The following is a 15880-nucleotide window of genomic DNA, read 5'->3' as shown; positions in this document are numbered from 1 at the left end:
ACAGACTTTCAACTCCCCTCCAAAGATTTTCTATTGGGTTGAGATCTGGAGACTGGCTAGGCCACTCCAGGACCTTGAAATGCTTCTTACGAAGCCACTCCTTCGTTGCCCGGGCGGTGTGTTTGGGATCATTGTCATGCTGAAAGACCCAGCCACGTTTCATCTTCAATGCCCTTGCTGATGGAAGGAGGTTTTCACTCAAAATCTCACGATACATGGCCCCATTCATTCTTTCCTTTACACGGATCAGTCGTCCTGGTCCCTTTGCAGAAAAACAGCCCCAAAGCATGATGTTTCCACCCCCATGCTTCACAGTAGGTATGGTGTTCTTTGGATGCAACTCAGCATTCTTTGTCCTCCAAACACGACGAGTTGAGTTTTTACCAAAAAAGTTATATTTTGGTTTCATCTGACCATTTGACATTCTCCCAATCCTCTTCTGGATCATCCAAATGCACTCTAGCAAACTTCAGACGGGCCTGGACATGTACTGGCTTAAGCAGGGGGACACATCTGGCACTGCAGGATTTGAGTCCCTGGCGGCGTAGTGTGTTACTGATGGTAGGCTTTGTTACTTTGGTCCCAGCTCTCTGCAGGTCATTCACTAGGTCCCCCCGTGTGGTTCTGGGATTTTTGCTCACCGTTCTTGTGATCATTTTGACCCCACGGGGTGAGATCTTGCGTGGAGCCCCAGATCGAGGGAGATTATCAGTGGTCTTGTATGTCTTCCATTTCCTAATAATTGCTCCCACAGTTGATTTCTTCAAACCAAGCTGCTTACCTATTGCAGATTCAGTCTTCCCAGCCTGGTGCAGGTCTACAATTTTGTTTCTGGTGTCCTTTGACAGCTCTTTGGTCTTGGCCATAGTGGAGTTTGGAGTGTGACTGTTTGAGGTTGTGGACAGGTGTCTTTTATACTGATAACAAGTTCAAACAGGTGCCATTAATACAGGTAACGAGTGGAGGACAGAGGAGCCTCTTAAAGAAGAAGTTACAGGTCTGTGAGAGCCAGAAATCTTGCTTGTTTGTAGGTGACCAAATACTTATTTTCCACCATTATTTGCAAAGAAATTCATTAAATATCCTACAATGTGATTTTCTGGATTTTATTTTCTCATTTTGTCTGTCATAGTTGACTTGTACCTATGATGAAAATTACAGGCCTCTCTCATCTTTTTAAGTGGGAGAACTTGCACAATTGGTGGCTGACTAAATACTTTTTTTCCCCACTGTAGGCCTATCTGAAATATGAAAATTGTCAATCAAATCGCCAGGTAGCAGTGGAGACGGGTCATTCAGGGCAGGTGGGGCAGAGCCACCTGTTTTGAGCCCCACCTGTTTTGTTTTGTTTTTTTGCCTGTTTTGCATGTTATTTTGGCATTAATACGTGTCACATATCAATTTGCAAACAATGTAAAAAAAAAAAAATCATTGAGTTAATAAAGTCGCATACAAACATGGTCTCTTTTTTGCTTTCTTGAGTAAGGCAGTTCCAAAATGCAGGTGTTTCAGCCTAGCTCAGTGCTTTCTGTTGTGGTGGGGCAGCCAGCGGAAAATACGGAGCGTAGGAGTTGGTAATGTTCTCTAGTTGCATCGTGATTGGCTCAGTGTTCTGTCACTCATGGGGACACTATGTCACCTCAAAATCTACGTGTAGAGATCAAAATTCAAGCCCCTTGGGTGCTGCCATAGACTTACATTAGAAGTGCCCATCCAAGAAGGTCAAATCATGTGCCCATCCAAGAAGTCAAATCATGTTATATCTACCATAGCTTTGAGTGGACTGATCATGTCAACATCATACTTTCAAAATCTTAGCTAGCAAGCTAGATAAGCAGTCATAATCATGCATCAAGTCAGAAATCTACTGGCAAATCCTTTTCAATCCTTGTCATGTGAAGAGAAACTATAGATAAAACTCATCGGCCATCGGCCATTGGACATAAACATTACCCAACAAGTTGGAAATCGCAAATTCAACAATGAGTGCTAAGGCGCCACTGCAGCCCCAGGTTCGATCCCAGGCTGTGTCACAGCCGGCTGTGACCGGGAGACCCATGAGGTAGCGCACAATTAGCCCAGCGTCGTCCGGGTTAGGGGAGGGTTTAGCCGGCCGGGATGTAATTGTCTCATCGTGCTCTAGCGACTCCTTGTGGCGGGTCGGGCGCATGCAAGCTGACGTCGGTTGTCAGTTCGACAGTGTTTCCTCCGACACATTGGTGCGGCTGGCTTCCGGGTTAAGCGAGCAGTGTGTCAAGAAGCAGTGCGGCTTGGCTCTCGACCTTCGCCGAGTCCGTAGTGCAGTTGCAGCGATGAGACAAGATCGTAACTACCAATTGGTTATCACGAAAAAGGGGGTAAGGCCATTGGCCAGAAAAGTTTGAATACATTGGCCATGCTGTCAATCCAGCATGACTTCTGCCACGTTCAAAACAACTGGAAACTCGGAACTGGGAAATCTCAGACTTTAATGAGCTCAAGACAACTGGGAACTCTGATAAATCTAGCTCCGACTGGGAAAATACGGAAAATAATTTTGAACGATCATTCAACTCGGAATTCCAAGTCGGGATTTCGAGGCTCATTCTAGAGCCCACAAGAAGGACCGTCGTGCCACCTTCCTGTTCAAGTGAGCACAGCACAACAAGGTGAGTCCAAAAATGTATTGTATGCTGCTGCATAAATGATGTAATATGCCAGGGAGATATGTATACAGTAGCCAATAAAGTAATACTAAGTGTATGTTGTGTAGTAAGCTGTTAGTAACCCATGTGCCTCACCCTAATAATTTGGTCCCTTTCCCCCCTCATAACTTAGCCTACTGTTCTGACTTGGTGGTGCACATGTAGCCTATAGCCTGCTTTAGAGAAATGTAATCATCGAATATTGTAAGAGCTTTTATTGTCTGCTTATGTGCCCCCTTTATTTATCCTACGGTTCTGACTTGGAGTACAGGGAGAATACTGTAAGAACGGCCCATGTTCTGAATTCTGTCGCAGTACATTTCAAAAGTACTGAACAAATAGTTACATTGACTACGTCCGTCCCAGCTCGGATTGCCTCTTATCCGCAATGTTTTTTTAAAAGGCAGTACATGAGGCTGAATTAACTGTTTCGCTGCCAGACAAGGCTCCTCTAATAGCCAGGTGTAGCGGTGGTAAGGATTCACTCCATGGTGCTGAAAAGAAAGCTCTGCTGTTGGTACAGCTTTATGTAGGCCCTAACAGTTATTTTTTAAATTTTATTTTAGGGGGTAGATCAGCTTTAATATTGCAGATATATTGTAACTTCCATCAATGTAATTGTCTGCATCACTTCCAATCCCCCATATGTTTTTTTCTCTCGCAAATATATATATACATACATGCACACACATACATATACACATACATACATATAAATACATATACATATACATATACATATATATACATATCCTTTAAAAAAATATATTTCCCTTTATTACTTTCCAACCCCAACACCCCTTCCCTGATTGGAGTCTAACAGTTTGTGGGCACTGTTTGTCACCGTTATAGTGCAATTAATGCATTGTTTAGTGTTCTGTAGTGGCTTTGCTGGCATGCACCCCCCCAAATAAAATGTACATGCAAAAATCGCCACTGCCAGGTAGCCTATTGTTCTGGCAAAGATGAGTCAGTAGTAGATTGCTAAACTGCATTTTACATTGGATGATAAACGTAGGCCTAGTCTGTTTTTGCCAGGCGAAACTGGAGGAAATTAAACAAGTTATTTCTGGTCACTAATATGGATATGCCCGTCCGCCTTTTCGTGTCAATGCTGATTATTGGTCATTGTTCAACAATCAAGACGAGCAACTTTTTGGTTCTGAAGCATTGATGAGAATTTAACGACGACTTGCGGGCAGTGGGTTCAGAACAACAATGACAAAACATTTATAAAAAAAAAAAAAACATTTCTGGGGAAATTATACCACCACCGAAAAGGGCAATTTGGAGACTGGAAGGGCAAAGTGGCATGTGGAAGGGCAAAGTGGCATGTGCTCTGCAAAGGTAGAGCCCTATCTGTGCACGTTTCTGCTGCATGGGCTATATCCAGGAGCATGTGTTATGACACAGAGAGCAGCACAGGGTTGTAAAGGCAGATAAGGCAGGGGTGAAAAGTTGAGATGACGACAAACACACACATACAGACACACACACACACAGTTGTCAGAACAAGAGTCATCAGAAACTAGACATTCACTATATTGAGTACAGGTCTGATTCTGACTTATCTTGGTTCAACAGTTAATTGTCTGAGATAGGGCAAAAACTCTCCAGGCTGGTATCATCTTACACTCTCTTACCTTCCATGTAGGAAAAAAGTTTACATAATTACCATGAAAGCACTGTCACTCTCTTAGCTTCCATGAAGAGTTATGAATAAGTCCTTTATGTAACTCTTCATGGAAGCTAAGGGAGTGACAGTTTTTTCATGGTATTTATGTAAACTTTATTCCTACATGGAAGGTAAGAGAGTGTAATTTGATAACAGTATATATATAAATAATGTATATATATATATTGTGATGCCACGAGAGGCTACACCGCTTCCAGCGGGATTGCCCAAGTAGTGCAAGGAGACCAGGTTCAACCAAAACAAGGATTTTATTCAAGGTCTTCGGCAACTAACGAAATTATAACACAATTCTCTTCTTCCCCGAGCCCACACTCCAGACCGTGTCTCTTCCCTTCAAACCAACTCCAGCCCATCAGCCCCCTCATTGGTTTCAGCTGCGTGGGAAGATTGGCCACAGAGGGTTGGAGTTCCCGACCATACCAGCAGATGGAGCCATAGCTGTCTGGGTTTGCAGCCACCTCAGGGGGATGTAACGTCCCTCCAGGACACAGCCTCTCGTGACATCACACACCCTCCTCGGGACCGATCCTCGTCGGGGTAAAGGCAGTGAAGAAGGCATCACGCCGGGAGAGGGCGTCCGCATTTCCGTGGTGCTTGCCAGCCCTGTGGACAACCGAAAAGTTAAACGGGTTGCAAGCTCAAAAACCATCTGGTTACTCTACTGTTTGATTCCTTGTTCTTGGCCATCCACTGCAGAGGGGCGTGATCAGATACCACCATGAAACGTCGGCCCAGGAGATAGAACCGAAGGGACTCCAGGGCCCAGACTACAGCCAGACATTCCTTCTCCACCGTTGAATAGTTCTTTTCTCTTGGAAGTAACTTCCTGCTTAGGTAGAGAATGGGATGTTCTTCCCCGTCATGTGCCTGGGTGAGGACAGCACCCAGACCCACCTCCGAAGCATCCGCTTGGACCACAACTCTCTTGAAGTCTGGTGCCACCAGGATCGGACTGGAGCAGAGTGCTCGCTTCAGGTTGCGGAAAGCCGCCTCCGCCCGCAGGGTTCCACTTCACCATTCGTGAGTGGCGTTTGGTCGTCAGCTCCGTCAATGGTGCCGCTATGGTAGCAAAATCTGCAATAAAGCGTCTATAGTAGCCAGCGAGGCCCAAAAATGACCTTACTTGCTTCTTGTTGATGGGCTGCGGCCAGTCCTGTATGGCCCGCAGTTTGGCTTCCTGTGGTTTGACCAACCCCCGCCCAATGGTGTACCCCAGGTAGTTTGTCTCACTGAAGGCCACCTTGCACTTCTTCGGGTTTGCCGTGAGCCCTGCTTCCTGAGCGACTCCAGCACCGCTTGTACCCGGGGTAGGTGGCTGGCCCAATCCTGACTTTGTATAACCACATCATCCAAATAAGCCGCTGCGTACCTCTTGTGGGGCGCAAGGACTCGATCCATCAGGCGTTGGAACGTGGCAGGTGCCCCGTGGAGACCAAACGGAAGTCGGGTATACTGGTAGAGCCCCTCCCGGGGTGGCAAAGGCTGTCTTCTCCTTAGACGCCGGGGTCAAGGGCACCTGCCAGTAGCCTTTGTGAGATCAAGAGTGGTTATGAAACGAGCATGCCCCAAGGAGTCTATTAAATCATCGACACGAGGCATTGGGTATGCATCAAATTCAGACACTTCATTCAACTTTCGAGAGTCATTACAAAATCGTACTGAACCGTCTGGCTTGGGAACTAGTACTATGGGACTTGCCCAGGCACTGTGGGACTCTTCGATTACTCCCAACTCCCGCATCTTCCTTACCTCCTTCTGTATAACCACTTTACGAGCCTCTGGCACGCGGTACGGGCGCTGGTTTACCGTTCGGCCAGGCATGGTGCGGATCTCATGTTGGACCACCTCTGTGTGACCGGGAAGGGAGGAGAAGACATCCTGGTTCTGCTCCACGAGTTCCAGGGCCATCTGTCGTTGATGTGGGGACAGATTTGGACCCAGCTGAACCTCTTCTCGCGCCGGTTCCTGGGTCTCTGTGGGGGTAGAGAGCTAAACAGCGCCTCTCTGGCGTGCCACTTCTTTAAAAGGTTAACATGATAAATCTGCTCAGTTTTCCTCTTATCTGGTTGCCTCACCTTGTAGTTTACTTCTCCCATGCGTTCAATGACCTCATATGGTCCTTGCCAGGTTGCCAGGAATTTGCACTCAACGGTTGGCACCAGGACCAGCACTCTGTCCCCCGGCTTAAACTCCCTGGGCTGAGCAGATCTGTTGTAGGAGGCTTGCTGTTGCCGCTGACTGGCCTCCATGTGTTCCGCATCATGGGATAGATGGCCTTCATTCTCTCCCCTCATAGCCCCTACATGGTCGATCAGTGTCCGCTGTTGGCATGGCTGCTCCTCCCAGGCCTCCTTGGCGATGTCGAGCAGTCCTCTGGGTCTGTAGGAAAGCAAGAGCTCAAAGGGTGAAAAACCAGTAGAAGACTGAGGTACCTCTCTCACCGCAAATAATATGTATGGTAACAGCTGATCCCAGTTGCGCCCATCTTCCCCTACCGCTTTCCGCAGCATGGATTTTAGTGTTTTGTTAAAACGTTCGACTAGGCCATCTGTCTGGGGGTGGTAGACCGAGGTTCTCAGCTGTTTGATTTTCAGTAAAGCACAGAGTTCTTTCATCACCCTGGACATGAATGGAGTCCCTTGGTCCGTCAAAATCTCTTTTGGGATTCCCAGACTAGTTGAGAGACGGAACAGCTCCTTGGCGATTTGTCTGGATGTAGCCTTCCTCAGCGGAATGGCCTCCGGGACCGGGACGCATAGTCCAGAATGACCAGAATGTATTGATGTCCCCTGGCACTTTTCGGTAAGGGCCCGACTATGTCTAATCCAATCCTCTCAAAAGGAGTCTCGATAATGGGCAAGGAAATGAGCGGGTTTCTATATGTGGGCTTTGGCGCAACCTGCTGACACTCAGGGCAACTACGGCAGTAGTTCTCTATCTCTTTGTGTACTCCTGGCCAAAAGAAACGTTGCATGATTCTTTCCTTAGTCTTCTCTACCCCCAAGTGGGCCCCCTACGGGTGTGTGTGGGCTAGGTTGAGTACTGTGGCCCGATAGGGCTGTGGCACGAGGAGCTGTTCATGCACTTCCTCATTTTCTTGACTATCTGATATACTAACCCCGGTTTACTACGAAATGGGGGTAAGTAGGGGGTTGTCTTATCACCTAACACTACACCTTCTAATACCTGCACATTTCTTAAGGCATTTGCAAGAGTAGGATCTTGTAATTGAGCCGTACCATACTGGCCTGTGAGAGGGGGAAGCTCTTGGGTGCCTGGGACGTCTTCTTCACTGGAGAACGGAGCACTTTCCTGGGCTTCATTCTCTTCTCCCCGTATCCGGACCAGTCTCGGTGTCGGTCTGGGCACCTGCCATCCCTATCAGAGCCCGGGCGGGAGTGAGTAACTCGGAGGATTGCACCGAGCCTTCCCAGGATGAGTCTTGCCTCTCCGTTTCCGAGGTACTCGGGTTATCCTCTCCTGAGACTCTCTCCAGAGTGGGTAAAAGGCTGGGCAGTCTCGTCCAATTAGGACAGGGACGGGGAGGAATCAACCACCCCCGCGCCGTCGTGTGTATGGTCCCCCGTGTGCTGGTCATTGTAAGTTCAGTAATGGGGTATTCTCTGGTGTCCCCATGGACACAGGAAACTGGGAGGACTTTCCCGGGGTCCGACACGTTGGGCCCACCAAATCCTTACGCACCAGGGTGGCCCGGCTACCAGAATCCAGTAAGGCCTCCACATCATGGTGATTCACAGTTACCGGGCAGGTGGGGGGTCGATCTGGGCCGCCATCTACGACTCCCAAGAGCGAGGCAACACGGTGTGTGGGTGCTGAGCTGGAGGACTCCGCAGTGGGCATAGGTTCATCGGCTGGTTTCCCACACTGCCAGGAGATATGTCCCATCTCCCCACACCGGTAACACTGTCGAGTTTCCCCCTCCTGGTGTACTCTTCTTGGACCCGCCTGGTTTCTGGCTCCCCCTGGAGCCGGGATAAGTCCTGACGTGGCTGGGTTCGAGACCTTGGGGTCCTTTGGACGGGTCCTTCCCATTTGTGGTTGGGCCGCACTCCTGGGGTCTTTTCGGGAAGCATTCAGCATCTCCGCTGTGGCCTGGTACTTTTCCACAGCTTCCACGGTCAGATCAGCCGTGGTCAAGGCCTGTTGACTGATGAACCGTTTTGCCTCATAAGGCAGGGCGCGAATAACGATCCACCACAACGGCCTCCACCACCGCCGCTGCTGTATTCCTCTGCGGATCCAGCCATTTCCTTGCGATTCGGGACAAGTTCATGCATCTGCGCCCGAGGAGGTTGGTCTGGTTGGAAGGTCCAACTGTGAAAGCGCTGGGCCATACCAAACTTTGTGAGTCCATATCTGCTGAGGATCTCAGACTTCAGGGCATCAATAGTCAGTAACCTGGTCAGGGCCCAGGTCCCGGACAGCATTCAGCGCTTCCCGGTTAGAAAGGGGGCTAACAGACCAACCCACTGTTGCTTGGGCCAGGCTTCCCTAGTGGCCGTGGCCTCAAATGCATGCAGGTATGCCTCAATGTCATCGGTAGCTCCCATCTTAGACATAAAGTCACTTGCCTTTATTGGCCGGGTATTTTGGACCACCCTCTGTCTCTGCAACTGCAATTCCTCTGCCTTCAGAAGGTTGGCTTTCTTTTGCTCCTCCAAGAGAGCCACGTTTGCTTGCATCTGGGCTTGCTGGCCAGCAACAAGGGCTTTCAATATGTCCTCCATATCAGTCGGCGGGAGCCTACGGCCAACTTGGAAAACTGGGTGATCAAACCTTCGGTATCCTCCTCCGACATGCACTATCAACGCTTGAGCGTGCCTGTATTCTCCACCATCTGTGATGCCACGAGAGGCTACACCGCTTCCAGCGGGATTGCCCAAGTAGTGCAAGGAGACCAGGTTCAACCAAAACAAGGATTTTATTCAAGGTCTCGGCCAAACTAACGAAATTATAACACAATTCTCTTCTTCCCCGAGCCCACACTCCAGACCGTGTCTCTTCCCTTCAAACCAACTCCAGCCCATCAGCCCCCTCATTGGTTTCAGCTGCGTGGGAAGATTGGCCACAGAGGGTTGGAGTTCCCGACCATACCAGCAGATGGAGCCATAGCTGTCTGGGTTTGCAGCCACCTCAGGGGGATGTAACGTCCCTCCAGGACACAGCCTCTCGTGACATCACAATATATATATACAGTGAGGGAAAAAAAGTATTTGATCCCCTGCTGATTTTGTACGTTTGCCCAGTGACAAAGAAATGATCAGTCTATAATTTTAATGGTAGGTTTATTTGAACAGCGAGAGACAGAATAACAACAAAAAAATCCAGAAAAACACGTCAAAAATGTTATAAATTGATTTGCATTTTAATGAGGGAAATAAGTATTTGACCCCTCTGCAAAACATGACTTAGTACTTGGTGGCAAAACCCCTGTTGGCAATCACAGAGGTCAGACGTTTCTTGTAGTTGGCCACCAGGTTTGCACACATCTCAGGAGGGATTTTGTTCCACTCCTCTTTGCAGATCTTCTCCAAGTCATTAAGGTTTCGAGGCTGACGTTTGGCAACTCGAACCTTCAGCTCCCTACACAGATTTCCTATGGGATTAAGGTCTGGAGACTGGCTAGGCCACTCCAGGACCTAAATGTGCTTCTTCTTGAGCCACTCCTTTGTTGCCTTGGCCGTGTTTTTTGGGTCATTGTCATGCTGGAATACAAATCCATGACCCATTTTCAATGCCCTGGCTGAGGGAAGGAGGTTCTCACCCAAGATTTGACGGTACATGGCCCCGTCCATCGTCCCTTTGATGCTGTGAAGTTGTCCTGTCCCCTTAGCAGAAAAACACCCCCAAAGCATAATGTTTCCACCTCCATGTTTGACGGTGGGGATGGTGTTCTTGGGGTCATAGGCAGCATTCCTCCTCCTCCAAACACAGCGAGTTGAGTTGATGCCAAAGAGCTCCATTTTGGTCTCATCTGACCACAACACTTTCACCCAGTTCTCCTCTGAATCATTCAGATGTTCATTGGCAAACTTCAGACGGCCCTGTATATGTGCTTTCTTGAGCAGGGGGACCTTGCGGGCGCTGCAGGATTTCAGTCCTTCACGGCATAATGTGTTACCAATTGTTTTCTTGGTGACTATGGTCCATCTGTCTTGAGATCATTGACAAGATCCTCCTGTGTAGTTCTGGGCTGATTCCTCACCGTTCTCATGATCATTGCAACTCCACGAGGTGGGATCTTGCATGGAGCCACAGGCCGAGGGAGACTGACAGTTATTTTGTGTTTCTTCCATTTGCGAATAATCGCACCAACTGTTGTCACCTTCTCACCAAGCTGCTTGGCGATGGTCTTGTAGCCCATTCCAGCCTTGTGTAGGTCTACAATCTTGTCCGTGACATCCTTGGAGAGCTCTTTGGTCTTGGCCATGGTGGAGAGTTTGGAATCTGATTGATTGATTGCTTCTGTGGACAGGTGACTTTTATATAGGTAACAAGCTGAGATTAGGAGCACTCCCTTTAAGAGTGTGCTCCTAATCTCAGCTCGTTACCTGTATAAAAGATACCTGGGAGCCAGAAATCTTTCTGATTGAGAGGGGGTCAAATACTTATTTCCCTCATTAAAATGCAAATCAATTTATAACATTTTTGACATGCGTTTTTTCTGGATTTTGTTGTTGTTATTCTGTCTCTCACTGTTCAAATAAACCTACCATTAAAATTATAGACTGATCATTTCTCTGTCAGTGGGCAAACGTACAAAATCAGCAGGGGATCAAATACTTTTTTCCCTCACTGTATTCTCAGTTACGAAAAGTGTCTGGATACATTCTTGAGAGTAACATGCAAATGTGCTATAGAAAAAAATGTCTTGTTATTATTCATTTGTTACTTTCTACATGCACCTTTACTTGACTAATCGGTGTATCAGCATTGTGCTATATTATTGGGTATGTGATAAATAAGATGAATGTTTTCCCTTTATTACATTTTACATTTACATTTTAGTCATTTAGCAGACGCTCTTATCCAGAGCGACTTACAGTTAGTGAGTGCATACATTATTATTATTTGAATTTATTTTTTTATACCCCCCGTGGGAGTTTAGATATTTTATGGTCATTTAGCAGACAGGTTGGTCACAGATAGCTTTACAAAAAAAGATCAGAAAACCAGTCAGTATCTGGTGTGACCACCATTTGGTCCTCTGTAGCTCAACTGGTAGAGCACGGCGCTTGTAACGCCAAGGTAGTGGGTTCGATCCCCGGGACCACCCATACACAAAAATGTATGCACGCATGACTGTAAGTCGCTTTGGATAAAAGCGTCTGCTAAATGGCATATTATTATTATTATTATTATTTGCCTCATGCAGCACGACACATCTCAATCAAATAGAGTTAATCAGGCTGTTGATTGTGGCCTGTGGTATGTTGTCCCACTCCTCTTCAATGGCTGTGCGAAGTTGCTGGATATTGGCGGGAACTGGAACACGCTATCGTACGCGTCGATCCAGAGCATCCCAAACATGCTCAATAGGTGACATGTCTGGTGAGTATGCAGGCCATGGAAGAACTGGGACATTTTCAGCCTCCAGGAATTGTGTGGAGATCCTTAAGACATGGGGCCACGCATTATCATGCTGAAACATGAGGTGATGGCAGCGGATGAATTGCATGACAATGGGCCTCAGGAGCTCGTCACGGTATCTCTCTGCATTCAAATTGCCATCGATAAAATGCAATTGTGTTCGTTGTCCGTAGCTTATGCCTGCCCATACCATAACCCCACCGGCACCATGGGGCACTCTGTTCACAACGTTGACATCAGCAAACCGCTCGCCAACACGATGCCATACATGCTGTCTGCCATCTGCCTGGTACAGTTGAAACCGTGATTCATCCGTGAAGAGCACACTGCTCCAGTGTGTCAGTGGCCATCAAAGGTGAGCATTTGCCCACTGAAGTCTGTTATGATGCTGAACTGCAGTAAGGTCAAGACCCTGATGAGGACAACTCAAACAGGAAGTACCCGTGCTAAGGACTATTCAACGCTGGTCAGACTAATCGGAATCCACGCTTCAAGATCGTTTTGATCACACGGACTGGGATATGTTCCGGGTAGCTTGCGGAAATAATTTAGACGAATACACTGAAACGGTGAATGAGTTTATCAGGAAGTGTATAGGAGATGTTGTGCCCACTGTGACTATTAAAACCTACCCTAACCAGAAACCGTGGATAGATGGTAGCATTAGCGAAAAACTGAAAGCGTGAACCACCGCATTTAACCATGGCAATGTGACTGTGAATATGGTAGAAAACAAACAGTGTAGCTACTCACTCCGCAAGGCAATTAATCAGGCAAAACATCAGTATAGAGATAAAGTGGAGTCGCAATTCAATGGCTCAGACACAAGACGTATGTGGCAGGGTCTACAGACAATCACGGACTACAAAAGGAAAACCAGCCACGTCGCCGACACCGACGTCTCGCTTCCGGACAAGCTAAACACCTTCTTCGCCCGCTTTGAGGATAACACAGTGCCACCGACTACCAAGGACTGTGGGCTCTCCTTCTCCGTGGCCGAGGTGAGTAAGACATTTAAGCATGTTAACCCCCGCAAGGCTGCCGGCCCAGACGGCATCCCTAGCCGCATCCTTAGAGCATGCGCAGACCAGCTGGCTGGTGTGTTTACGGACATATTCAATATCTCCCTATCCCAGTCTGCTGTCCCCACATGCTTCAAGATGGCCACCATTGATCCTGTACCCAAGAAAGCAAAGGTAACTGAACTAAAAGACTATCGCCTCGTAGCACTCTCCTCTGTCATCATGAAGTGCTTTGAGAGACTAGTCAAGGATCATATAACCTTACCTGTCACCCTAGACCCACTTCAATTTGCTTACCGCCCCAATAGATCCACAGACGATGCAATCACCATCACACTGCACACTGCCCTATCCCATCTGGACAAGAGGAATACCTATGTAAGAATGCTGTTCATTGACTATAGCTCAGCATTCAACACCATAGTACCCTCCAAGCTCTTCATTAAGCTCGAGGCCCTGGGTCTGAACCCCGCCCTGTGCAACTGGGTCCTGGACTTCCTGACGGGCCGCCCCCAGGTGGTGAAGGTAGGAAACAACATCTCCACTTCGCTGATCCTCAACACTGGGGCCCCTCAAGGGTGCTTGCTCAGCCCCCTCCTGTACAGACGACACAACAGTAGTAGGCTTGATTATCAACAATGACGAGACAGCCTACAGGGAGGAGCTGAGGGCTCTGGGAGTGTGGTGCCAGGAAAATAACCTCTCACTCAACGTCAACAAAACAAAGGAGATGATCGTGGACCTCAGGAAACAGCAGAGGGTGCACCCCCCTATCCACATCGACGGGATCACAGTGGAGAAGGTGGAAAGCTTCAAGTTCCTTGGCGTACACATCACTGACAAACTGAAATGGTCCACCCACGTAGACAGTGTGGTGAAAAAGGCGCAACATAGCCTCTTCAAACTCAGGAGGCTGAAGAAATTTGGCTTGGCACCTAAAACCCTCAAAAACTTTTACAGATGCACAATTGAGAGTATTCTTTAGGGCTGTATCACTGCCTTGTACAGCAACTGCACCGCCCGCAACCGCAGGGCTCTCCAGAGGCTGGTGTGGTCTGCTGAACGCATTACCAGGGGCAAACTACCCGCCCTCCAGGACACCTACAGCACCCAATGTCACAGGAAGGCCAAAAAGATCATCAAGGACATTAACCACCCGAGCCACTGCCTGTTCATCCCGCTATCATCCAGAAGGCGAGGTCAGTACAGGTGCATCAAAGCTGGGACCGAGAGACTGAAAAACAGTTTCTATCTCATAGCCATCACTATCACATTAGAGGCTGCTGCTGCCTATTGAAATCACTGGCCATTTTAAGAAACGGTACACTAGTCACTTTAATAATGTTTACATATCTTGCATTAGTCATCTCATATGTATATACTTTATTCTATAATATTCTACTGTATCTTAGTCCATGCCGCTCTGTCATTGCTCGTCCATATATGTATATATTCTTAATTCCATTCCTTACTTAGATTTGTGTGTATTGGGTATATGTTGTGAAATTGTTAGATATTACTTGTTAGATATTACTGCACTGTCGGAGCTAGAAGCATTTCGCTACACCCGCAATAACATCTGCTAAACACGTGTATGTGACAAATAAAATTTGATTTGATTTGATTTTGAGCATGCAGATGAGCTTCCCTGAGATGCTTTCTGACAGTTTGGGCACAAAATTCTTCGGTTGTGCAAACCCATAGTTTCATCAGCTGTACAGGTGGCTGGTCTCAGACTATCCCACAGATGAAGAAGCAGGATGTGGAGGTCGTGGGTTAGCATGGATACATATGGTCTGCGGTTGTGAGGCCAATTGGACGTACAGCCAAATTCTCTAAAACGACGTTGGAGGCAGCTTATGGTAGAGACATTAACATTAAATTCTCTGGCAACAGTTCTGGTGGACATTCCTGCAGTCAGCATGCCAATTGCACACACCCTCAAAACTTGAGACATACAGTGCCTTGCAAAAAAATTTATTTGGATTTCATGTAATGGACATACAAAACATAGTCCAAATTGGTGAAGTGAAATGAAATAAATAACTTGTTTCAAAAAAGTCTAAAAAATAAATAACAGAAAAGTGGTGCGAGCAAGCGGCACCATGAAGACCAAGGAGCTCTCCAAACAGGTCAGGGACAAAGTTGTGGAGAAGTACAGATCAGGGTTGGGTTATAAAAAAATATCAGAAACTTTGAACATCCCACGGAGCACCATTTTTAAATCCATTATTAAAAAATGTAAAGAATATGGCACCACAACAAACCTGCCAAGAGAGGGCCGCCCACCAAAACTCACGGACCAGGCAAGGAGGGCATTAATCAGAGATGTAACAAAGAGACCAAAGATAACCCTGAAGGAGCTGCAAAGCTCCACAGCGGAGATTGGAGTATCTGTCCATAGGACCACTTTAAGCCTTACACTCCACAGAGCTGGGCTTTATGGAAGAGTGGCCAGAAAAAAGCCATTGCTTAAAGAAAAAAATAAGCAAACACATTTGGTGTTTGCCAAAAGGCATGTGGGAGACTCCCCAAACATATGCAAGAAGGTACTCTGGTCAGATGAGACTAAAATTGAGCTTTTTGGCCATCAAGGAAAAAGCTATGTCTGGAGCAAACCCAACACCTCTCATCACCCCGAGAACACCATCCCCACAGTGAAGCATGGTGGTGGCAGCATCATGCTGTGGGGATGTTTTTCATTGGCAGGGACTGGGAAACTGGTCAGAATTGAAGGAATGATGGATGGCGCTAAATACAGGGAAATTATACTTGAAGGAGCTGGAGCAGTTTTGTCTTGAAGAATGGGCAAAAATCCCAGTGGCTAGATTTGCCAAGCTTATAGACATACCCCAAGAGACTTGCAG

The sequence above is a fragment of the Coregonus clupeaformis genome, chromosome 11, assembly GCF_020615455.1.
Source record: "Coregonus clupeaformis isolate EN_2021a chromosome 11, ASM2061545v1, whole genome shotgun sequence".
In the NCBI taxonomy this organism is placed as follows: Eukaryota; Metazoa; Chordata; class Actinopteri; order Salmoniformes; family Salmonidae; genus Coregonus; species Coregonus clupeaformis.
This window is presented reverse-complemented; position numbering follows the sequence as displayed.